This window comes from Betta splendens, chromosome 19, assembly GCF_900634795.4.
Source record: "Betta splendens chromosome 19, fBetSpl5.4, whole genome shotgun sequence".
NCBI lineage: Eukaryota > Metazoa > Chordata > Actinopteri > Anabantiformes > Osphronemidae > Betta > Betta splendens.
The window spans coordinates 8,810,759-8,836,396 of NC_040898.2; the positions used below are offsets into that span (position 1 = coordinate 8,810,759).

General features: G+C 51.0%; 1 protein-coding gene across 1 annotated transcript in view; it reads right to left on the reverse strand.

Annotated features, from left to right (window-relative positions):
- raraa (retinoic acid receptor, alpha a) overlaps positions 1-23,607 on the reverse strand; it is a 96,978-nt gene extending 73,371 nt beyond the window's left edge. The window contains exon 1 of the mRNA XM_029133255.3: positions 23,202-23,607. The gene's annotated coding sequence lies outside the window, so the exon portion shown is untranslated. The remainder of the gene's footprint in view (positions 1-23,201) is intronic.
- Between the last annotated feature and the right edge of the window lie 2,031 nt (positions 23,608-25,638).

Here is a 25,638-nt window from a genome sequence, read left to right on the forward strand (position 1 = left end):
GCTCCCTCCTCTTGGACCACAGTGCTAACCAGCAGGGTCTGATTAGATTTAAATGTCAAGAGAGATAGGACAATACAGTTATCTTCCAAATTATGGCCCATTAAATGTCCTGATCAGTGCGCCTCCCTCCTCGACTAACTAATCACCCACCAGATTCATCATCTCACAGACCGAGCCGTAATTTAGGAGGCTGCGGTCTCCCCCCCCGCTCCTGCCTTTCAAACGTGTGTGTTTGTGCATGAGTGAGCGTATCACACCGAGTGCAAGGGCATCCAGTGGTGTCTGTAATGTATGCTCAGTGTGTGTGTGTGTGTGTGTGTGTGTGTGTTGCTCCGATGGGACTGGTTCAACGCCCCAGGCCAGAAAGAGGCAGCCAGAGACAGAGAGAGCATGTGAGAGAGCGGGGGAGAAAGAGAGAGAAGCTCCTCAATTAGACAGTGTTCCATGTGCAGCCAACACAGGCAAACAGATGAGGCCTCACATCTGTCTCCTCCCAATATCTTCTATCTCCTGGCGGCTCAGTCCTCTTGCTTCGCTTGCGCACCGTCCTTGCGCTTCATTTTTACATTCCTCACGCACGCGTTCTGCTCTTTGTTCTTTAATCCATTCCTCCTCCCTCAGCCTGTTGCTGGTTGCACTGGAGCTTCCACGCCGTCGTGCTGGAGGCGGTAATGGCGGTGGGGCGGCTGAAGGTCTCATGAAGGGATGAGGAGACTAAGAAGACCTTGGTACTCTCATCCTCTCACCTCTCTTGATTGCTTCCACTACAGCCCTGCTCACCTTTCAGATTCATCTCCTTTCACTCCTTCCTGCTTTTCCATACACCCCCCTCACCCCCACACCTGATCTTTTGTCACTTCTCTAATCTCTCTTTCAACTCCATCTCTGCTTTTTCTCCTCTAATATTCCATTCTTCTATCACGAAGCTACTTATACCGGGCTCTGACTTCATTGCTCCACCGGCGATTTATACACAGGACCTTGGCAATGCATTAGGGCCCCACCATACAGAAACACATTATGGATCGCGCTATAAATAGCCGCCGTGTGCCCTATAAAAGCTTTTCATTACATGGAGACATTGTCCGATCAATATAAGGACCGTGCTAAATCTAATTACCAAAACAAGCAGGGATGAGAAAATGTATTTGTACTTTCAAGAATGTCAGAAAAAGAAGGCAATGTTTCACTATGAGATCTGAAGAAAACGCTTACATAAAATGAAATTCCTGCTTCAAGAGATGAAGAGGTTGTATAGAGTAATGAAAGGAAATACTCAAGGTTTGATCGTGCATTCTTTGAATAATGTGCACAAACACTGATGCTGCACTCATCTGAACCAGTGTATACACACACACACACACAAACAGCATTCTGCTTCTGGTCTGAATCAGGCCCACAGCAGCGCTTCATATGAGAGAGAAAAGGAGAGAGAGAGAGGAACGGGAGGGGCCTCGGGTGTCATTTCTCTCCCTGTCAGCTCTTTGCCTCCCCCCGTCCTCCCCTCCCTCCCCCATCGCCCCCCTGAGATGTGGATGCTTCACGGGGACAATTACCAAGTGACACTTCATCATGGGCCGCGCGACAGGCGCTGACGGCCCTCGTCCAAACAAATGATGCTGGGGTCGAGGTTGCGGGCCTGCCTCCGAGTCTGCCTGCCCGTAGCCCCGCAGCACAACTCTGCACTGCATTAGCAAGGCCCGCACGCACACACACGCGCACACACACACACACACACATACACAGAAAAAAGGTGCATTAAAAGAGACTCCTGTCAACCAACCACCTCCTTCCTTTAGAAAAAACACATTTATCAGCAACGGAGGACGGTGTCTGAGTGCGTGACTGTGTTTGTGTTTGTGTGTGTGTGTGGTAGTGGGGAGGGGGGTCCTTGATAAAAGCACCAAGGATGGGTGGGGGCGCTACAGTACTGTCAAACCCCATCCCCCTTAGGAAAAGAGAGAGCTCTTCATCATTTGAGGCAACAAGGACTCACGCTCGCTCAAAAACGCTACCAAACCCTCCACGTACACAACTAATCAACTAACGGCAGCTAGTGCAAGATAGAAGAGAAAAGCCATCAGCAAAGTGATACCAGCGTCAATCAATTAACCCCGTGTCGTTGTGGAAGAGAGATAACACACTGACCCCACCTTCTAAAGTTAAACAATCAACTCACTCTTTCTGGCCTCAGGTCGTCTGCCGCTCAGTGCAGCTATGCTTAGCTTCACAAAGTAGGTCAATTGTTAATAGCCCGAAAAGGGGGGCAGCGTATTGTTTTAAATAGAAACTCTGCAAAATAAAAAGGCATGGAGGACCTATTGGTAGCGGTCCCTCAGGTGGCAGACTAAACCTGCAGATTAACAAACGCTGCCTGTGATCTGGGCCCGGGGAAGCCGACGAACAACCGCTGAGACGCACATCAAACGCTCGACTGGCTCTGCAACAACGCCGGGCGAAGAGAAGCGCGCCAGTGCGCGAGCGCTCCCAGCAGCGTGCACGTAGGCTGGTGGAGAGAGAGCGAGAGAGAGAGAGAGAGAGAGAGAGAGAGAGAGCGAGAAGCAATGAAACATTTATCAGTGTGAGGAGGTACAACAACTCCCGCGCTGCATGGCCGGACTGGTAATGCAGGTGGTATTGTTGCTGTGGTATCATGAGCTACCGCTGCTGGCAAACAATGAGCCGCCGGCACGGAGGCGACGTCACGGACCCCCGGCGAGTTAAAAAACCCCAAAAAATAGGCCAGGGCCGAGAGCAGGAGGCGTACGTCAGGCCGGGAAGGCCGTCATCCTTAAGAGGGGACGCACCCTGTTTATTCATCACACGGACACATGGCGGACAGCTTCCTGTAAACAGGCCGCGTGTTTACATGTGCACACGTGCGTGTGCGGACGTGCACGCCGGCGGCGACGGCGCTCTGTCCTGCGTCTATTAGAATCGATGGCCGTGGCTCCGTAAGAAGGGGAAGAGGCGATGACGCAGCCGATGAGCTCTCTGAGGAGGATGACGCTTCAGCTGTTTACAGAGACTGAAGTTTGTTAAACAAGTAGGAAAATGTGTGAAAGGTGAAGGACTTGATGCATGAGATGACATTCAGCATTCACCATGAGTAAATAAGTAAATGCACCATGTCCATTATGTGAGCCAATAAAATGGTTAATAGACAAAGACTCGGAGGAAGGAATGAGATCCAAGCTACGACCTCATTCACATTTGGACAGGTTTCAACATTGTGTCACCAGGACAAAGCTTAATCAGTTCACTCACAGATAAGCCAAAGCTAAACAACCATTGGCCAACAGCTGTGTCCAGTCAAGAGCTCAGTCAGTTCATAGCTCAGATAAGGACCAAACTGCTGAAGAATGAGGAATCTAGTGCAGCTCTGCAGTACGTGTTCAGATAAAGAACAGAGACATTCTGATGTTTGTGTGCGTCGGGTGTTGAAGGAGAGCAGGTGAGTGTGTTTGTGTGAGTACGGGCGTCCAGGCCCACTGACCCACAGAGAGAGACAAATGGCTTTAGCAGGGGGGCCACGCTTGACATTTAGGCTTCACGCCGTAATGGGCGTTGACCTGTCGGGGTCAGTCCTGCAAGCACAGCAGCAGAGGGGCTCATTCCTGCACACGGCCCCATCCCTGTAACTAGACACTAGCAAAACAGCGGACACACACACACTTAATCACTCACTCAGTCAGTGGAGAGGAAGACAGAGGGGCATGAGATGTCCCACAGGTTGGACCGCATAGGTGGGGTGTTGTTCCAGAGAAGAGACAGATGTGTCTGGTATGTGAGTTTGACTGTCAGGAGCCGTGTGTGCCGGTAAAATGAGTGTGTGCGTGTGTGTGTGTGTGTGTGTGTGTGTGTGTGTGTAGGTAAATAGTGGTTCCTACAACCATGGCAACAGCAGCTTCACTGCAGTGCATGTAAGGGAGAACAGTGGTAGCTGCTGTTGTTAAGAGAGTGAACCGCGTTCACCCACAGCTCGGCAACAGGAGGCTACTTTATATACTGTTTGTGACAGCTTTGTGGTAATAATGGAGCCCGGGCCCCCACTAGTGCAAGTGGCATGCTCAGTCAAGTGAGACTTTGCCTGAGAGAACACACTTACACATATACGTGCACACACACACCCCACAGGCAGCCTTCTTCACGCCTAATGAGACCACTGGGAGAGTGGAGAGAGGGGAGGCAGAGAGAGGGGAGAGAAAGAATGGGAAATAAGGTGGGAGTGAGGGGGAGCGAGAGGGGAGTGGGGAAAACCACTAAACAGGCAACTTCTACAAGTTTCAAGGTTTGGAAGTGGAGAAAAGAAGGAATGTGGAAAATGGAGCGATGGCCTGGACTGCAGCCAGGGGAGGACGGTGGGAGGTTTGAGGGGGGAGGGGCCGAGGTCTCCCCCACAGGCCTCCCAGCAGGTGCTTATGCAACGTACGCAGCACCGAACGCAAACGCGGCTACGTGAAACGCGAAATATAGAGAGAACGCGGGCTCCCAGGGGAGCGAGGGTGAGCTGGGTACACATCACCTCTGAGTAATAGTGCAGTGGCTTAATGACACAGAAAAACAAACTAACAAAGAGTGGAAGGTTAAAAATACACATATGCCACTCAGTGTGTCACAACCACACAACGCCATCCGCTCATCCAGCACCGGTGCACACTGCAGGGAGGGGGCGAGGTAAGAGCCCTAATAAAGTCTAATAAAGTGAATTCACTGCCAACGGTCCACACCGGGCTCACTGACAGCCATGTAACAGACTTAAGAACAGCCCTCATCACATTAGACGACTAAAACGCTGCATATTTGCTTCCAGCAGAGCCTCAGTGAGACCCACTTACTCTGCCTATGGGGTCCCCAGAGCACGTTCTCATCATTTTCATCCAGCCGATCTGTGTCACATGTCATGGGATTCAAACTAAAAAAGACGTTTCCCTCATTGTTTGTCTTCATCAACACCCCAGGTTCAGGCCACAGGAAGCACTTTGTGATTTATTGTCTAAAAGCGCCGTGCGTGAGCACAAACCCTGACCACCGCTGGAGACCAGGCCTGGTCTTGGTCCCCATCAGCCTCGGCTGCTCTCTGCCTGCCTTCCCCTCTGCCTGTCCACATGCCAGCGCTAATCCATCAGAGGCCGAGGGGAAGGAATCAGGATCATCCCATGTGTGAGCTGGCACAGACAGGAAGCTGGAGGCGCACATATTGTCCGGGCGAAAGACGGCGACAGGCAACAGGCTCGTCAGGGGAGATTCATCCAAACCCCATTGTGAATTTAAGAAAGGCTAAATTTAAAGTTGAATGTGAGTAAGTGATGCTTAAAAGACTCAACTGCAATGACTGCAATGCTGAGTCAGCAATACTCAATGCCTTCCCACTCAACTGACACGGTGCCATATCAGGCCTCGCCTCTAATTAGAGGAAAACATCAGGAATTTCTGTCGCCATCGACACTTTTCACCTTGTAGAGCTACAATCCTGTGGTGAAACAGCCTTAAAGACATTATAACACATCATCCTTATTCAGCGCCATCATTCCTGAGAAGACATATTTACACAGCCGCACAGCCAATTAGACAGTGTCAGCGCATGCAGCAATAAAGTGTGACACGAGTGTCAAGCCCTGCCATTATGAAGATGCTCAACAATAAAGCTCTCAGTGCAGTCGGAGGAATAATGCGCTCCTTTGTCACTCGGCGAGGCGGAGACTCTCAGCGGCGCAGGGCTCATTCCCGAGCAGCCCGCGGGCGAGCAACAACACTCAGGTGTTTGAATTGTCTCTTTGTTACGTTTAAATCAGTAAATATGAGAATGTGCGCGTGCGCCAATGTGCGCTGCTGCACCCCAGCGAATGGAGGAGCCTATGTATCACGGCTGGTGATCTGGCCTCTCTCTCTCTCTCTCTCTCGCTCGCCCGCTCCCCGGGGGTTCCTACTGGCTGTCCAGAGCACATGTGTTTTGGTTTACCTAGAGCGGAGCGCTATCTGAGCCCTGCGCTGAGAAACAGACTGCAAGCTTTGTCTGTTGCACCATTAATCAACTGGCCTTTAACAAAAACAGAAAACCAGATGAGAGACAAAGGGAAGAGACGTGGGGGGTGGGTTCTTGTTTAGGTAGGAAAAAAAAAGAAGAAAAAGGCGGTAAAAGAGGAGGAAGAGAGGACGGAGAGAGAGAGAGAAGAAGAAAAAGTGGATGTTTGACCCAGATCCAGGCTTCAATAAATCAAGCAGCAACAATAACAAGCAGAGTTTTCATGTGCCTTGACTGATTAATCAGGCTTTCTGTGACATGGGAAGCAAAGGAACCTTCTCTTCTGCTTCTATCTCGTCTCTCTCTTTGGGGATGCGCCGAGTCCTCTCATGTCGGGTGTTCATGTGTCTTTAAAACGTGGAGGCCGGCATCACTCACGCTTTAATGAGGGAACAGCCTTCGCTTGATGTCTGGTGCAACGGGACAATTTCACCGAAGGCCTCGGGCTACATAAAAGCGGGACGGCGAGGATTCCTGCACACACACACACACACACACACACACACACACACACACGCTTTATAAATATAAGCGTAGGGTTTTAGACGCGTACGCTCTCACAGCCACACAGATATGAAGCCGTCCTCTGAGACTCTTTGTATGGCGCCGATCGATGGGCATTGAGTGTGGACAAGGAGGTCTCCGGATCGATAGGGGGCCATTACAGAGATGTGCCCACTGGGACCTGCAGGGAGAGATGTAGTGGGGGTGGAGGTGCATCTGGGGCCTGGACGCCGTCTGCGCCGCCTCTTTGGTGGAAAGTTTCACTGCGAGCGCGGTGAGAGCCGCATGCACACACGTGTCCTCCCGTCCTGAGGTAAACAGACAGGCGTCTACTGTAGCAGCTGAGACCTCGTCTCCACCGCTCAGGCCTCCCCCGTTTCCCCCGTCCTCCATGCCCCCCCCCCGCCTTCCTCCCGTGCGCTGCAGTGTCACCAGAGCTGCCTGCGCCGTGCTCTGTCACTGGAACAGCTTGATCCTGAGGCTTTCTGTCAGCCCCGCTCTCATCCTCCTCGTCCTCCTGCACCTTTCTGCCGCTCACAGACGCGGCAGCGACGGTTCTGTTCTGCCCCACGCGAACACACAGACGCGCACAAACACACACAGTCGGGGCTGTTGCTTCCACAGAATGCCTGGCAGTGACATAATCCCCAGCCGCTGCCTGATTTACATGTTCTGAAGAGTGATTTTGCATAAAGGTTTTCCCATGATCCAAAGCCTGTGCACGACACAACTGTGGGCGGAGGTTTAGTTGATGTGGGTGTAATCTGTCATTATTACCTGCACCACTGGTGAAACTAGAGCATCTGAATGCTGTGAAGAACCTTTCAGGTGCTTATGAAATTGCACTGACGTCTCATGTCAGCTGCTGCACACACACACACAAACACACACACACACAAACACACACACACACACACACACACACGCACACACACACACACTGCTTTGGAAGGACATAGCAAGCTTTAATATCCCCGGTCCGGCTGGCTTTTAGTAGAGGGCCCTCTGTTTCAGCAATCTGGGTTGTTTTCGGTTTTGGACTCAGACCAGGTCCGGGTGTACAATACACCACTGTGTTTGGACAGAGAGAGAGCGAGAGAGAGAGAGAGAAAGAGAGAGAGACAGAGAGAGAGAGAAAGCAGAGGAAGAGAAAACTGCAGGCATGTGAGTCTGTATGCACACATATGAAGCAGCAGTGTGTGTGTGTGTGTGTGTGTGTGTGTGTGTGTGTGTGTGCGCACGCGCCCCCCCACCCTCCGTTACATCATGAATGCTTTTCGCTACCTCAGCACAAACAACTATTTTGGGACCCCTGGCAGCAGTTTCCCTCTTCATGGGCGGCGCTGGAATGATGTTGTTGGAAACCTCCACGAGGCGCGCGCACCCACGGTTACAGACATCAATGAGCGACTGGAAACAATGCGGCGCAGAGCGAGCGCTTCGGCCCGTGCAACCGTGACGACGGCGAGGAAATCGGGGCTGCAGACAAATGCGGGCCGGTGCCCCTTTAAGAAGCGAGGGCTGCACCTTCGCCTTCAGGATTTATTCCTCCAGGCTTGTGGCTGCTGGTATGAGCTGGGCTGTGCATGGTAACTGCTAACAGGGGGACCGTGTCTGCCAGCCCACTATAGGGTATTTGTTTATGTTGCCGTGCTGCCAACTTACTGTCAGGAGGCGCCACAAAGAGGAACTGCAGAGCAGCTACGCCCTCTCACCTCCAGTGGCGGGGCTTTTCTGCCTGAGTATCAGGTGGTGTTCTGTAGCAACACTCAAATCCAGGGAGGTCCCGTCATCAGTGTCAGCACTCGCGCGCACACACGCACTCCATATTTCATAAGCACTCACTCCGCCGTTCCAAAACCAGCACCAAACTTTATAAATCAAGTTCAGACGAAAAGCTTAATTTATGGCCCCGACACAGATTAACACCAATTTACTCACAACACAGCACGAAGGCATAGTTTCATTTACGAGCGGTGCTTTGTTATGCCGTGGATTACGGGTATTGTAAAACTCAGAGCGCCACATAAAACACAGTAAACAGAGTAGGAAAACTCATCTATACTTGTGACAAACCAGTTAAATCCCAACGACCCCCTCTAACGCAAGACATTCTGCACAAAACGTGAATATAATGCGCTCGCGTGACGCGTGAAGTGTGTATGCGTGAGTGAACGGAGGAAGGAAGGGTCAGACGAGGCCACCCAAAGGGGCGTGAGACCCAGGATGGTGAGACAGAGAAACGAGCAGCAACAAAAGATGGAAGCGTGGATGGAAAGATGTCGGCTGGGGGTGAAAGCCAAAAACAGGAAGCCATTTACGGTCGGAGGGCCAGCGCCCACTCCCTGTCACGTGCTGGCACATCTCACTGGTCTTTGACTGCACAGGAAGAAACTCCCCATTTACACCCACAATGAAAAGGTAGAGCAATTTCTGAGTGGATGAATACGCGATGGAGGGGGTGCAGTGGGTGCATTTGTCCTTGTGAGATTTATGACGCCCTGTCAGACGTCTCAATTTCCTCTGTGTGGGTGGAGTGAACACTAAGGACCCAAAAGTCAATCACGTCTTCTCATCTGCTGCCGGTTAGGAAGTAGGATGCTGCGCAATACACTCACATTCGAATGTTTTCACAGTAAATGAGCACAGACTTACTCAACCATTAAGGTTTGCGCAAATCGCACAAACAGTCAAATCTGAACGTGTGCGACTGCTCCCAACGCTACAGTGGAACACATCACACGAAAGAGTCCAGAGGCATTAGAGTGGAGATGGAAAGTGATGTGACGGGACAGAAAGCGCTGGCTGACCAACAAAGGTACAGAATGCTTATTATTCAGCTCTGACTAGAATACCAAGCACCATTAAACAGGAACTACTCTGCATAAACAACACTTTTTAACTTCCCTGAAGTTTCCATGTATGGAGTTCGGTTAAAGAAAAAAAAGCCCAACACCCAAAAAAAAGCACAGGAGTCGTATTCTAGACAGAGGGAGAGGCGGCGGGCTCGGCAGCCACCACCGACCTACCGCACACAGAGTGTGAATCATTAAAGGCATGTGTTCCACATCAACTGCTGGGGCCGCTTCCCAGCCCACTTATGAGGCTGGATCTGAATTATGACAGGGAGAGGGGGGTTAAATACCGCTTTACGTGGAGACCACAACTCCAAACCTGCTAAGTCCAGGAGGGGGGGGGGGTGGAAAACGGCTGCGTGCGAGGGCTGCACGCGCCAGACGGCAGAATACGAAACGCGGCAGCAGCGGCGGCGGCGATGTCCAATCTCCAGCGTGACATTTTCGCCGCGAACAGACGAAGTGAGCGGAGAAGACGAATCAGCGAAAGAGAGAGAGGAACTCGGAGTCCATCGAACCAGGCTGTTACTAAGAGGGGGAGAGTCTGCCAGACCACTTGTCATCCCATGTTACAACATGGACGTCTCCTCTGGGTGTGAGTGTGTGTTTGCGCACAACAACACACACCCACTGTGGTGGGGGCATCCAATGGAGGGGACGGAGGGGGGAGGGGGGCTGCATTCTTCTGGGTACTGGTTGGCATCCTGATACACCCTGTTTACTTTCGCTTGGCGACTGGGATGGAGGGGGGCGTTTGTCTGAGGGGGGGTGGGGGGGTGGATCACCTTTCCTCGACGCCAGAAAGGGACTGGACGGGACAAAACAGGAGGAAAGACAGTCAGGACGGGACGGCCTGTGCCTGAAATCGGTTCAGGGGAACTGAGCAGTGACTGTAGCTCCTTCCTGTTTGAAACACAGGTAAATGACAATGAGAGAAATCCGACTCAGGCCAGTTTCTAATGTGTGGACGATGCCGCTTTAACGCGATGCAGCCAACTCCAGCTCTGACGCAACGGAGCCCAGATTATACAAAAAAAAGGCAGATGTACGTCTGTTACGTGTGACAGACACTGAGCCGGGCACAAGCTGTGACCTTTTACCAGGGCAGTAAAAAGCAGAAGACGCATGACGACAAGCGGGGGGGGGGGGTTAAACATTCAATCACGGGATTCGCATGACCACAAAACCAACGGGGGCGGTCACATGACGAGGAACAACGCCACCGTACAGAGACAGAGACTTCACAGTGTGAAGTCTGGATGCGTCCCATTACCCTCAGCTGACGGGAGCGACAAATTCGGGCTTACCCCAAAAACGTCAGTCTCCCCTGTCCTTGGCCGAGGAAATCTCCCCTTGAATCGATTGCAGCTCCTAAGCTCCGAGGGGAGAAACAAAGACAGGGGGGGGTATTTGAAACCAAGAGCTCTGTGGTTGTCGTCCACGTGCTGCAGACTCAGGCTCTCCAGCTCCGCTACGTATGAAAACCCTCACTCGCTCGTCTCCACGCCCTCCAGCAACAGTTCGGACTTTCTCGCTCGGTACATGCGTGCATCATGTGGATGGCGGCGTGTAAATCACCTTGGGCCCAGCAGCGGTCGCGACCACAACTCAATTACGGCAATGTGAATCAGGTGGCAGCCGAAAAATCCCCACGCACAAACAGCCTGATGCACAAACAGGGACACAGAGGCGCCTTCATCGCCAGGATCCAGACTGATCTAAAGTGGCGTGTCATCGTTTCCGAGAGGCCCGGCTGTGCTGATGCAGCCCAGATCAATACTGGAGGTCCAACCCCGATGCTGGACCGAGGACCAGGGACTTCCAATGACACTTTGAGCCGCGGTCTGTTTAAGATTATTTCATGCTAACAAGCGCTGGTCGCACGAAGAATAAAAGTGTCTGTACATCGCGTTGTTTTTTTTAAATTTATTTTCAGGACAGAGAATTCTGACAGCCATGGGAAAGGTTGCGCTTTAGAAGGGTCATGATACAACTCCAGAAAAATCCCTCCCTCCAGGCCAAAGAGGTCTTGGCGCCATTTTATAGGCAGCAAATAAATTTCCCAATAAATTGTTATTGAAAGCTTCTGAGAAAACCTCAATGGCAGCGATATAAATAGAGTTTGACAAAAATAGTGCATTCAGTTATACACTGCAAAGACATTACATGTGTGCAAAGCAAACCATGGTCCAACGTTTGTGTGATATCACAACACAACACACCTCTGACTTTGGTGCATGACTTTGAATGTGGGTAAATACCTTATCTATTCTAAACTGACAATCAGCTGGCCACTGCCCAGCGCCTGAGTAATTCCTCATCTCACTTCCTTCCATTCACGTAGTCTCGCTTCCTGATCGGGGCTCTGAACGTTATGTACCGCCTCATTCAAAAACAGCTTCACGTAGAGCGAGAGCAGGTACAGAACAATGAAACGACGGTTGGATTTATGTGTGTGTGTGTGTGTGTGTGTGTGTGTGTGTGTGTGTGTGTGTGTGTGTGTGTGTGTGTGTGTGTGTGTGTGTGTGTCCCCTACAGTGATGACAGTGGACAAGAGTAGCCTGGAGTAACCACTATAGACACTACAAACAAGTCCTGTAGTGATGCTTAGGAAGGTCTGATGGGATCCAGCTCTCAAGTGATCGGCCGTGAGGCGTTAACTTGACCATTCGAACACGTAGGAGCGACTGTGGGCACAAGCAGCAGTCTCTAAGTGCGTGCTTTCTTGGGAATGGCAGCCCCGCGGCGCTAGTCATGAGCTCACAGTAAAACAGACACAATGTGTTGTTTTAACTTGCTTGGTTCTATCAAATTCCACCGACTGCACACACACACACACACACACACACACACACACACACACACACACGTACTGTACACACACGCATGCATTCACACAATATAACCCCCTCTTCTTGAAGCTCTGACTTTCAGCGCTGGAAACCCCCTTCAGTCACACATAGATCACATAACCTCTCCTGACATCGGAGCGCACAAGTCCCAGTGGAAAGATGCAGATTCACACACGCCGAGTGCCGGCCAAGGCTCCAGACTGCTATTGTCCTTTAGAGTCATCCAAACAAAACAATGAAGAGGGTCACGCAAGGCCCCCTGTGGAACGGTAAATTACCAGGGAGAGACAGAAACAGAGAGAGGGAGAGGAAGCGAGACGGCGATGGAGAGAGGCTAATCCGCGGCAGCACAGTCACAGGGAACATCAAGTGCAAAATACGATCATCTGGGGGCAGGTGAATTTCACTAACGCTCAATCATTCACAAAAAAAAAAAAAAAAGTCGGACTCCGCTTGAATGGAAAACGTGTCAGCTCCGTGATGTACAGAGCAAAAACAGCCATGCAAAGAAATGTAAATTATTCATGTGTGAGGAATTATTGTTACAATAACACGCGGTGAGAAGAAATCCATTCCCAACAAGGATTTACGTTCTGTGTAAAATAACAGGCGCGGCGTGCAGGAGACAATAGTTCATTATATGAGTACGGTCATTAGGCAACGCTTGCTTGGTCAAAGCCGTGCACGGGCAGATAAAGGAGTTAAAATCCAAATTAGATGAAAGGCAGAGAATGCTGTGCTGTTAATCATTCATTAGTGCTGAGTGACCCTTATTATAAAAACATCTTTGTTGTCATTATTCATCTGGCATAAAATGCTAGCCTGTTAATTCAGGCCCAGGATGTTGACAATAGGTGGTCCACAAAGGCTTTGGAGGCACAGTTCCCCTCCTGATAGGGTTTTCATATGCTAATGAGGAAACTGTTTTGGTTTTACTGGCCTGGTTGGAAATGATTTAGGGCGACACCGGTGCTCGGAGCCTTTATGTTGAGGCTGGCCGCGGGGGCTCGTATATCACCCTGATCATTAATCAATTAGCGTCTCCCAGCCACCTGTCCGACACATCGGAGCACAAAACATTCCAGCCCTCGGGCAGTTGCTAGACGATGGTCATCAGCCGCGCCGTCCGAGGCGCCTCCCCTTTATGGGAATGCCCTGATGGATTACATAATCACACCCAAACACTACCTGCAACCATGGGGGGGGGGGGGCGCCGCTCCATCCCCTCACCCCAGGTCAACTGAAGAGCACATGCATGTGTTCCTCAGTGTCACAGATAGAAAAGACAGGACAGAGAGGAATTGATGCCAGCCTTAAAGAGGAGAATCAATAACCCGGCGGCTATTCAAAAACTGCTGAATGCTCCAACTCTGCATCCCCATTGTTTAAAATGCAACTGCCCTCGGTGGGTATTGATGCTTGTTTACTATTGATGACGTGTCACAGTAGCCAAACAGATGCGAGATGGAAAGGCCTTAACTATCAGGCTCCCAGTGACATTAGAGAAAGTCTAGAAAAGTGATTTTGTTTAGATTACATTAACTTAGTGCTGACTTGCAGTAAATCGATTAGAAAGTCGAGTGTTGAAGCGGGCTCTTCATTACACATTCTGCCTCAGTCACAAACTCCCAGGATCTAACTTTCTGAGGAAGTAGGGGAAAAAAACCTTGTTTTGCATTTTTTATGGTCTGGCTTGTTCCAAAACTCCATCAGGCTTTGCGATCGCTTGAAGCCACTTGAGACGCGGCGCGGTGGGAGTGACAGCGACGGAGGAAGATATCTGTTAAAGTGCTACCTTCTGCCCAGCCGCCACAAACACTGTTATTTTCCGGGGGATTCGTACATAAATCTGAACTCCCTCCGCCGCGCCTCCGCTACACAATCTGTTCTCCCGCAGCCTCGCTTCGCTGACAATACCCAACTCCCTCAACCCTCCGTCCGACCCCCAAAACTCACATTTTTACACACTTTTTTTTTTGTTATTTGAAACTAATTCTAAAAAGCAGCTGAAAAGATAAGTGGAACTAAAATTAGAGCCTAATCCGCCAACCCTCAATGTGGGGACATGGAGACAGTAGATTTGTCAAGGCCTGATTTAGCAGTATTCTTCCATTAGAAAAGTAGCACTCTTCACGCGGCTTAGCAATGCGAAATGGCTCAATCAGTCCCATGTGGGAGGCTGAAAGTGGAAATGGAGATGAGGATGGGGAACAGGCCTATCTGTGAACCCAGAGAACTTGGCTCGGCGCTGGTACGGCTATTGTTATTCCTACCTGTAGCCACCGCTCAACTCTCTGGGCCCCCGCTCGCCACGAGGACGTTCGCCGTTTCATTGGAGGACGCTCGGAAATCTGGGCCACTGTGCTGGTGTGTGTAAAGTCTAAACACTGGAAACTCAAAGGGTTTTTTTTTTCATCCTTTAAATCCAACCAGCTCAGGCGAGGAGCCAGCCACCGACATTATCAGGTGGATTTTCGAAAGAACAAAAGCCCCTCTGCGATTCTTTACACTGCCAACGGAGAAAAACACTGAGGAGAAAAAACCCTGTCCAGCACCAACTTGGTTGTGTGTGAGTGTATTTGTGTGTGTGTACATTGTAAATCCTATGTGCTTCTTATTTCAAATAAATTTGTTTCTTCCAGAAGATTATTTCCAAGATAATCTCACACACTCTCTATTTCCTTATCTTTTGGTTATGGTCCTAAAAGCAGTGCAGGGCAAAATTGAAGCTAGGAGGAACAGAGGAAGAGCAGCTGATGTGTTTTTCTGTATCAAGTATATCCAAACTATGGATGTATTTCAGAGGCCACGCGGCCAAGTGGAAGATCTTCTCGGCAAGATACATCTGTGTCACACTTGACTGCAAAGAAAGTGAACCGCGGTGTTGCGTGGTATCGGTTAGCCCTGCTGGAGCGAGGAAGCCTCTGTCTGAGCAAGATAAAGGTGAGCCACAGGGTGCAGAGGCCGAGAGGAGACAGCAGGAAGGAGGAGGTGATGGGTGACGGGGCAGAGGCTTGACCTCTCCGGGTCAATAGGTGATTAGTAACATTTATCATACCCACGCAAGCTGGGCAGCTTCTCCCCGAAGAGCTCGGCCGCGCTGCAATGTCAAAGTCCAGATGAAGGCTGGGTTCACTGCTGACGACCAGATGCCCTGTGTTTATGGCTGAGTCAAATGCTGGAGTGCCTAACTGGAAAAACATGCCATGCTGGTACACAGACGCTGTGAAGCGTTACATCACGCTGATGATTTAATGAGCAAAGCCTGGATTAGATCAGATGTTTTAAAACCCGCCAATATGAAAACTTGCATTTCATGCTTCATGAGAGCGGCTACGATGACAGCTCGGCTTGGTAGAAAAACACAATGGCTGGAAGGCGGAGGGGGCTGCGGTTGAAGTGCGAAGACGAGGCGAGCGGCGCAGATGAAAGCGATGAGAGGTATCTGAAGAGCCACGACATTCGCATGGACGACGCCACAAAGAAGCGATTGAGTGGAGGGGAGCAGATTTGGCGCTGGCCTATAAGAAGACCCCCCCCCCACAAGGCCGTCCAACAGAGGCCCTGTGAAGAAGCACGGCAGCCCGGCATTGTCTGGTGCTCCGGACAAGTGGACCGGAGTCTGAGTGGGAATCCTGGGCCCGGGGCCAGCGGGGAATAGAAACACGCCGTTGTGAGGGACAATTAGGACACAATCACGCAACGGGCATCCATCAAAGCCGAGATGACAGTTAATTTCACAACTAAAACAAACCTGGCCTTCTTGTTAGTCATTTCATAACATGTGCGAGGGCTGGAGAGCGACAATGGCGCCGCTAGTCGTGGAGCGCACAAACAAAACACAAATTAGACACAGCGTTTCATTATCACATCCCACACCGCCAGCACACAGGGAAGATTAACAGCTTTTAGCTCGCTGCGAGCACGTGTTGATCCGGTGTAGCGAGGCTATTTTCAGATATTAATGGAAAAAAAGGCCCTTTTTTTTAGGGCCACATGTGCAAAGGTGTGACAACGGGCCGAGATCCAAATGGTTTCTACCACTTTTCGCATTCCCACTTCCTCCACTTCACTACTGAGCCGCCACCAGTGGCCTCCGGGCCGTGTGTTTCGTGTGAAGGGCCAGACGAGGAGCATCAGCGTCTAGAGTCCAAACGCTTCCTGCACCACTGGTATTTCTATCTAATTTTCTGTAGGCTGCTCATTGACCTCATATTCCACTGATTGCATTGAGTCTGTTCCCGAAAAGGGTGGATTAGCAACAACAACATTCCAGCTTATGTCATACAGGAATGTTTGCCACGTACAGTCCACTTCATTATCTTTATCAGGGGTTTAACAGCGTTCTCTTTAAGTCCACTTCTCGCTTTAGTCCTTAAGGGTTGCAAAAATCCCTCTGTTGACACAGCAGGCCAGTGTTTACAGTAGAACTTGTGTTACTTCGGTGTTGATCCTGTATTCCTTTACCAACAACATCCTGTTGTGAACTCTACCTAGATTTACAGAGTATCCATTTACAATATAGCACAAACTGCTAAGAAATCAGAAAGGCAGTACTGGATTCACAGCCTTGACTCTTTTGCCTTGAAGGTCATAGTGTGTGGCTGCAGAAAGCTTAAGCCAGGTATGTCCCAGGGTGATTTGCAGCATGGGGATTGAGGTCATCAAAGCATTTGTTAATGGACTGTATGCAGCTCAATCTCTTACCAATCCTTTGTTTATCGTAATCCATTGTGTTCCACTTAATGTCTAGTCCTTAATGCGAACAGCGGAACAGCAGCGCGGCTCCAACAAAGAGAAGTCCGGCTTTTCAACGAAGGCCCTTCAAAGAGACAGGGACTGAGCAGCGCCGCCGTGTGAAAAACATGTAAGTAAAAGAAGTTAAATTCAAAACTCATTTTCACGCTGTGGGTGAAAGCATCCAAACTGTTACCCCGCTTTAGAATACAAGCAAAGCTGCGATACGCACTGTGTTTGCAGCTCTCGAGCTTCCATTTATGCAGAAGAGTGAACGTGGAACATCATGACATCTGGGGCAAAACAACCTCGAGGAAGCACCTCGACACTGTCGATGGGGAAGGTGGCACCGAGCTGAGCGGGAGTTGGGGGGTGGGGGGTGAGTAAGAAAACCAGCTGTGGCCGATGTTTACAAATGATCGACCTGGAACGCGGAAACCTCCTGGAACACAGTCAACACATTTCACACATGCAGGGCCTAGAAACAACACGCTTGGGGCTCCCACCTTCATTTAGATGAAAATGGACCTCCTCGAGAGGAAATAAAGCCATTTTTAACTCCCCCTCATGCTACGACTCGCTCCTGTAATGTGCCCAGTCAATGGACTGTGGGTCTATTCAACTGCAGGCAGCCCACAGCACTGCCATAAATAATGTAGGGCAGCTCACATGAAACCCTAATCACCATTGTGCTGTCACCCAACAGAGAAGATTGCTTGTTTAATTTACTGCGCTGCATCTGTCTCAGTTCTGGCCAATTTGGTTTCACAATTTCAATGGGCGAGTAGTCCAGGTATTCTTTCCGCTCAGCGCCATGAATCAACGGCGCCGCGGCCTTTGTGCGTCCGGGCGCGTTCCGCCGAGCGCGCGCGTGCGGCGGCGAGCCGGCGAGGAAGCCGGTGAAACGACGCGGGCGGACTGCGAAGGAGCCATCAACAGTCAATAACCGCGGCTCATTATCGGCCATATACAACGCACTTCATTACATTACGCTTCCATTAACATGCAGACATTTGCATACTCCAGTCACCTCCTTCCAGAGGTTGTTGATCATCAATGGCAGCCATATGCTGCCTGGCGCGCCACATTACAGAATTATTACTGCGACACAAAAAGCCAGGAAAAATGAAAGCGACGCTGATGCGAAATGGAGTACAAAACCAATCAGAGGATCTGCAGTTATTGATAGTGTCTCATAATCTCACTGAATGAATGAGCGCCATTTATATCCGCGACTTATGCTCCCTTTGCTGGCAAACAACTGCAGGCTGAGGTCCAACTCCCTGCATTTCTGAGATGCTTTCCTCCCAGTGACTAACTGTACACGCAGTGCAACACTATCAACACAATTGCTGCAGCTTCTATGCACGCAACACATTAATGAAATCATTAACTGTGCACAAAATGTAGGTGTGATTACGCTCATCACCCCTCAAAGCACTGGCCGGTGGGGAATCTTGGCTCCACGTCCACATCTCCAGCTCTAAGCACAGGAAGCCCGTCATCTATCAGGCTTTGTGCTGCCCCATTTCAGCGTGACAGTGATTCGGCGTGATGGCTCTTCGCCGGCTGAGTCTGGCTGAAAACGGATGGCAGTCGGCGGAAAAGAAAAAAAAAAAAAACAGACTAAGGAGCAGCAGCCGCTCGCAGGCTACACGGATTTGGCAGACACATGGCGAGGTAGTACAGTATGATAACGATGCTATGGGCCCAGCTCCTGACAGGCAGCTAGCTGTTCATCTTTGTTCAGCGGCCATTATCGCTCCGCCGTGGTGTTCGCTTCACTCTGATGAATGCGCCCGAGCGACTTAGCTAATGCGCAAGCAGCTGCGGCTACGGCAGCGCAACACACGCCCACAGAGACACAATAATGAGGATCGGTCCCAATAATAACTTTTAAAGTTAGGTGAATGTCAAAAGACTGAATCATTGCATTGTCATAGCTGACTGCAGACACACACTTGGCAGCGGGCAGCAGTGGCCTTATCTCAGCTCCTGGGGCCAGACTGGCTAGTGAGACATCTATGAAAGTGACACCAGCTCTGGCTATCTGTCTGACTCATGGCGGCATGAGGTTTACTTGGCAGCACAGCTGTGCAGCGCACGTTACTTAAAAGGACGAAGGTCCTTTCGTACGGACGGAGCGACGGCACCGGGAAGAAGGAGAGCAGAAGGGAAAGGAGAGATGGAGGGAAGGCGAGGAGCGGAGGGGAGGGTGGGCGAATCCAATTTCCAGTGACAGTGTGCTCAGGATCACTGTTTCAGCGAACGAACATATCATCTGTCAAACCTAATGGCGGTGTCTTGGAGAAAATGAAGGAAAATAGAATAGAGACCATTCATTAGGGAGGTGGGGGGAGAGCGTTGCGTCGCAGCCACCGCTTGCTCCGCTGTCTCCCCGGGAAAATAAATATACACACATGCCATTATTTGCACATTTACGAGGTGGCGGAGAAAGCCGTGATCAAGGGCTGGATCCAATGCCGCAGCGATGATGCTGGCACCGACGCGCGCCCGGGGAGGAAACAGAGCTATCGCAGCGAATGAAGCGGTCGGCCCGGCCGTCCAACGGGTCCGAGCAGCCTGTCCCCAACCTCGAGCTGCGGATGTACTCAGTGGAAGCAATTGATACCATTGTTTTATGGGGAGGAGGGTGGAGGGAGATTAAGGGCCTACAATGGGCCTCTTTCACTAGAAAATGTCAGCCGCCGCGCCGGGGGACTGTCCGACCGGGAGCGGAGACTTTCGTGAAAAGCCAAGGTACAAAATGAATGTGGAAAAATCGCGCGAAACTCGGTCGACGGCGGCAGCGAGACGCTGGGGAACGGGCCAGAACCGGCGCGGGCCAAATGGCGGAGGTGCAACCTCGAACGCGCGACAGCGGCACATTCTACAACGCAAACGACGTGATACGGCAACGAGGCAAACGTGTCGGTGAATTCAAAGTCTGCCAAGAGGAATATTTAGCTTGAAACGCGCTCCAGATCAATAACCAGGATAATAGGTTATATGGGTCTTTAGCTCAGCCTCATTAGGGAAAAAGCAGACAAACGTGGCCTGATTCTTCAGGCAAATTAACATGGAGAGAACCTAAAATATCACAACCCACGATCCACCCTGGGACGTTTTATTATAAGACTACACAACGGAGTGATACAAGGTTGTCTGAGTGAGGTTCTGATAACCCCACTGGCCTCGGGCCGCTTTGAAACCCCCCTCTGACGGTCGGATGTGAATACAGAGTGCGACGGCTGCCGCTTTAAGGCTGCCATGAAACCAAGTTTTTCTACCACTCTGACCTAATTGCTCTACCGCTCTCCCAACACGAACACTGGGAGCCGCGCACTCTGACACGTAAAGATTATTTAAGACCATCAAAGGCACGAAAATAGGAATAAAGGGAGCCGGCGAGAAAAGGAAGGAGCGTCAGCCCTTCGGGGTAGAGATTCGTACGGAACGAAGGCGAACGGGGGAATCAGCATGCAGAAGGCGGCCGCATCCCGACATCACAGCAGCTCCGCTCGGTCCAAAAAAATAAAAATCCCACTCGGCTTCGACTATTCACTCCTGGTTATCGACTCCCACCCTTCTTTTCTCCTGTTTTTCCCACACTCGCCCCAGTTCCCCAAGGCACCGTCTACGTCATTGGGCACCACAGCCAAACCGCTGTAATATCCCAATTTATTCCTACTTATTCCGAGAGAGCCGAGGCCCGTTTCGTTTAGGCCGGGACCGGTTTTATGAGCGGAAAGCTACGCCGCTCGGTTCCACTGTAATCAGTTTGGAGACGTGAGTGTTTCGCCGTTAGGCTACACATGGTGACAAGCGGAATTATCCTCTAGAACTAAAACACCAACACATCAAGAGCCATTCAGGAAACCTTCTACATTGTTTTATTTCCCATTTACAGTGGCCGAAACAATTCCGCGGCGTCGTTTTGACTTTAAATAGAGAGTGTGAGGGCGCGTGGGTGGGTTTGGGTCGAGGTGTTTACCGGTAGGAGCTCACTAGGTGACATCTCCAGGGTGCCCTGCTACTCATCTGTCAGCGACGGGGAGCTTTGGCTGCACAGCCCTCGCCAGTCAGAGAATAACAGGGCCGTGCACAAGTCAAGCGAAACCACCTGACACGCCGAAAACTTATGGGAGAAAACGAGGAGGGAAAGTCCTGTCTTGAAACGTGCGGTCCTGACTGTTAATAAGCAAAGCCTGTTAAATCTGTGAAGGACACTATGTTGTGACTGACCCGCTCGCATGACTCAGCAACGTGGTGTCGGCTGAGCGGCACAGATGACGCCAATCACAAGAGGAAGGAGAAACATCCTGCATATGAAAATTAGTCACAAATTTTAAAATGAAGCTGCAATGTCCAAAAGTGGTTCTAAATACAAACAGAGCTATTATTTAATAATTAGTTCAAACAACTTTCATTTGGTGATGAGAAAATCAATGTTTACCTATGTAGGAGTTACTGACTCACTGTTCTGGTTAAAATGGGAAAAAAAAACCTTTCCAGTATCTCACACATTTCACTTACAATCTGCAGAGGAGGGGGAGGGGACGCGAGTGTGCCACGGCCTCCACGGTGACACATTTAGTACGATGTGAAACCGAGGCGTGTGGGGCCTTTAACTGGCACTTTTCACACCAGGAGAGAGTCAACTTCCCGTCGACGCCTGTCGCACTGGTCTGAAAGTATCACGCAGAGCTCGGCCCCGGAGCTATAATCACTGTCTGTTTCATGAGCGGTTTAACCTTTACAGCTGCACCTTAGTTCTGTAGCTTTTAATACAATCTGTCAGTGATTTATTAATTATTTAATCTGAGGCTCTGAAGTGCCACCGGTGCATGTGCAGCCAACATCACTGTCTCTCACAGTGTCAGAGTTCAAAAATATATATATATATATGACACCGACACGCTTATCAGTGTCAACATCGTGCTCCTTAGATAACACATTTCAAACCACTGAGACGGGAACTACACTTTTACAATTTCTCAACAGACGTGAGTTCGCGTTACACAAGTTGGTAGATTAAGGCGTTCATCATATGCATTTAGCCCAGGTGGTGTAGGTTTTAGGTCTGCCTGCCCCGAGATTCAACCACAGCAAGAAAGTAGGTGACAAGGTGGCGAAACCCTCACACAAGCGAAATTTCCCACGGAGTTACTTGGCCTCTAATGCATCTTGCTCTGAATGTCACCGAAAAGGGCATCTTTCACACACACAGAGCCATCCTGCATTAAAATCTGCAGACAAAATCCAAGTCGAGTGAGGCTGAATCTGCAGTATGGCACAAAAACAACAACAACAACAACAACAACCGAGGTGCAAAATGCAAAACGTTTCACTTGGTTCGATTAAAGTCAACATCCAGAAAGTGCTTGTTAAATCTTCAAATTGAGGGTAATAAGCACCATGTTCTGTGGTTTTTACAAGACAACCTTTACAAGATCACACCCGGCTTTATGACGCTGCAGGGCATGGTACTGAAATGTTATAGCACAACCGTACTGACATTTAATTTGCTGAGCTCCAGACGCCTCAAATTGGCACATTACGTTGACAGGGGTTAATCGGGGGCGTGAACAAATTGGGGCTGATAGCTGTCCGTTCAGAGACGCTTCATTCCGGGGCCCGTGGAACACGTGCGCCTGGACTCCCTGACTTCGCGGCTCTCCGCGAAAGGAATGCAGGCGGCGGTCGCCTCCGTGAGAGCTGCGCCTCTTCATCCATTAAAAAAAGCGGCGCTATCGGCGGCCGAGTCTCTCACGCACTCGAGCAAAGTTCACCTCGAGCGAACGTGAGCGAACGCAAGCGACGTGCGGGAGCAGGAGGAGGGAGGAGGGAGGGAAGAGGGGGGGGGGGTGATGGAACAATTCTCCACATTCCGCGGATTACGCTGCAAAAACAAACCGCGCGCGCGCCCGCGTGCGCTCCGGCCGCAGACATCGGCTGCGTTCCGAGGCTACGCGGCTAGCTGGTGACACGTCCCTGCGCGCGCTGCACGCCGCCTCCGGGACGCTTCAATGGCGTCCGGCTGCCGAGCTGACAGCAACACCAGTCAGGGGCCCCGCTCCTGTTGCTGCGAGCGGCGTCAAACGGCGCCACGCTCCCGCGCATCGTGACGCACTCGCATTGTCCAGGTCCGCCTCGCGCTGAGGCTGCTAGCCGGGTCGCGCGCCGTCACGCGCTGACGAGCTGTCAAAGACGAGTGGATGCTAGTACCTGGGACCTATTGACTCCTCCTCCCGCTCCCCTCGAGCCGCCGCCGCCGCCGCCGCCGCCGCTGGAACTTGAGCCGGGCTGATGCGTTCCTCCACGGCGGGTCTCCTTCTCAAAGTTTTCTGCCGACTCCCCAGCGTCCACGCGGTCGCTTCTCCGGAGCGCTGCGCTGAAGTCGCCTCCCTGGCGAGGCGCGAACTAGAGGCGGCGAGCCGCGTTCACAGAGCAGCCAAGTTTGGCACGGCGTTCGCGAAGGCAACCATTGCAGTCACCTTGTGTGGCTGTGAAACCCGACACCCGCTCTGGCCACGCCCCTTTCTTCTGGCGGGGCCAGTCCTCCGCGCGGCGGACGTCCTCTCGCCAGATGTGCAAACGATGCGAGGTGGCAACAAGTTTATTTGGTTCTTCCAACTTCGCCGTCGTATCTGGCCTCGCGCTGTCGACCACGGGCGCGTTCTCTGTTGCACAACGCTTCGCTGTGAGCTTGAGTTTCATGGCGTCTCCAGCGAGCCGGCGTTTATGTAACTTGTGATATTTTAAAAGCAACGCAACCCAATACAAGTTTGCAAAAGCGAGTGAAGCAAGCAAAATGTTATAAATCAAAACGCGTGGAATGCTTTTGCAAAACACAGATGTTTTGCAAGGACAGAGGAGCAACGTTTAAAATCTAACTATGCATTTATTACACATTGAATCACATACTGGAAATATGAATGAAACTGAATACGCCTTTGAACAGTTGAAGCCCACGTCTTTTCGCAGCCAGATCTCCAGTCAGCCTTGAATACTGTTTTTTGTCCCCGCTGTTTTCTAAACAAGCTATTATTAAATTTGTATCTTTAGCATAAATATTTAAAGAATTTGGCTGCTCCTTCGTAGCGTGACTGTGTCTCCCCAGCCTGCTCTCAGCGCCATTAGAGCCTCTACAACCTCTCCATCAGAGTGCACGGTGCCTTTGTCACTCTGCATTACAGCAGTCGGCTCCTCTGCTCCTACTTTTTCTAGAGACACTGTCAGAGGAATTCTATACCACAAATCAGCGACACATAGAATGAAAAATCTCTCTTTTACTGGATTGTTTTGACGCTTACAAGACAGACGATGCACGGATGAGCTGTTATATATGCAAATGCCTGGTAAATTGTTAATATAAACAGTTTTGCTGAATTCATAATTAGCGTGACACTAGTTCAGTGCATTCAAGTGTGAACAGGACAGAACAGGGATTGTTTACTGCCGGTTCTCTCTCTCTCACACACACACATGTGACTGCGACATTGCTCTCAATAGCTTCCTGCCCCAGAAAGCAAAGGTTGGTGACAGGTGGTGGATGTGAAGCCTCTTGCCCCACATGAGGGCCGGTGACGTGCTTTGGCCCCGTGTCACCTCCTCGGGCGCCTCCCGTCCCTCACGCAGCTACGGCGAGGCGTCCTTGTTGTTCTCCACGCAGCCTTTGGGTCCTTCCCTCCATAAAAGCAGCGGGTCTCACTGAACTGTGTCACTTGTCACACATCACTGGGAAGTGAGGAATGCAGTGCTGGGGGTGGATGGGGGAGGGTGGGGGCGAGCACCGAGGGAGTAGTGGGACACTAACAGCATGTGCTGGTGGAGGGCGGGTGAAGCGATGGAGCTGTCTTCAGGTCTGACAGGTGGAAGCGGAGCCGCGCATACGTGTGCGTAGCATGTGTTTCCGCGTGGGGGGGGGGGGGTTGTGGGGGCGCGGCCTCCGGGGTCGCCCGAGCCCAGCTGCATCCTCCCCGCGTAGCCAGCTTTTACGCCGGGAGCCGCTGGAGTTGAATCTTAATGGCCTGGCGGTCGAGAGTAGCTCCCTGCACTCCGGCGTGCGCGAACAGGCCGCGTTTGGGCGTGTGCCACGCACACATACATGAGGGCATGTCAGGCGCAGTGCAAAGCCATCTGATGCATGTTACATTAATGGGTTGCATGTGCGAACCTTTACGACGTATGCTGCGTGTGTGTGTGTGTGTGTGTGTGTGTGTCACATGGATTAGCTCTGAGTCTGGCTACTAAGAGTTTAGACACACTTTATTTCCACTGAGTTAAAGGCTTAGGTATGCGCACTGTAAACACTGTAGACAGACCAGCAGCGATGAGATGAAGGCCGAAGAGGATACTTTGTATTCATTTGAATTTGAGATGTAAAACAGTTTGTTCACCAAGACACACAACATCTGGAATCTGGCCTGATGCACACTGGCCCTGCAAAGATCCCAGCAAATAATCCAGAGGTTCCTTAAATGCTCCCTGTTTCCTTCTTCATCTCACCTGGTCGGTCCCTCGGCAGGTGCCCGGTCGCCGTGCGCTAACATTAGCCGGCCCTATTAGTGCGCTGACCCCCAGCGTGGAGCCGCACACCACATGTTGCGGTCTGATTCACAGGGTAAAAGACGGGGTGGCAGAGACGCACGCGGGGCCCCTC